Genomic DNA, 787 nt, shown 5'->3' on the forward strand with positions numbered 1-787 from the left:
AAAAAAATCGGCCAGCTTTTCAAAGAAAATAGGTAACCAGCCACAGCCAGGCCACAGCAGTGACTTGGAGAAGCGGCTCCTGCAGTTTGGGTGGCAGGGAGAAGGTCCCCGGGGGTGAAAGACGCAGGTCCCAGCACCACAGCACAGCCTCCGCTGCTCAGAGCAGTCCATGTGGCTGAAAAAAAAATAAAACACAGCAGGTAAAAAAATGGAGCCCAGTGCGCGCCGGCTGCCCGGGCAGCAGCAGTGGTTCCCTTTTGGCAGGAGATGTCAGTGGTGGCAGCAGCTGTAGAAGTAGGAAACCACTCCTCTGGCCCAGGTCGACACCCTTGTCCTCTGGAAGAGAGCAGAGGCACAGGCTGCTGGCATGTCCACTCCATGCAGGAGCCTGAAAGCCTCCAGTCCTGGGTCTGGGCCCTGGCGGGTCACTTGGGAAGGATTTTGGTGCCCTGGCAGGGCTCATGGCCATGGCACAGCCCAGGGTTGGAGGTGTAGCTGGGCTGAGCATGCCTGGACAGGTCTGGTGCAGAGCTGAGCCGCTCCCACAGCCCAGCAACACTCCTGGCTGCCTGTTCATTAAAGGCCACTCATGGCCCAGTTAGGCAGACAGGCCAAACCTGGCCTGAGCAGGGATGAGGACACCACAATGGTACCCAAGCTCCATGGGACAACCCCAGCATGGAGCCACAGTGGTCCCGGGGAGGATGAGGGCAAGGAAAGCTGCCAGACCCACAGCACTAGTCCTTTGCCCCTTCTGCAGGGGCATGTGCACCCCCTGGCATGGGAG

Source organism: Nestor notabilis, unplaced genomic scaffold (assembly GCF_000696875.1).
Source record: "Nestor notabilis isolate BGI_N333 unplaced genomic scaffold, ASM69687v1 scaffold15132, whole genome shotgun sequence".
NCBI classification, from domain to species: Eukaryota; Metazoa; Chordata; class Aves; order Psittaciformes; family Psittacidae; genus Nestor; species Nestor notabilis.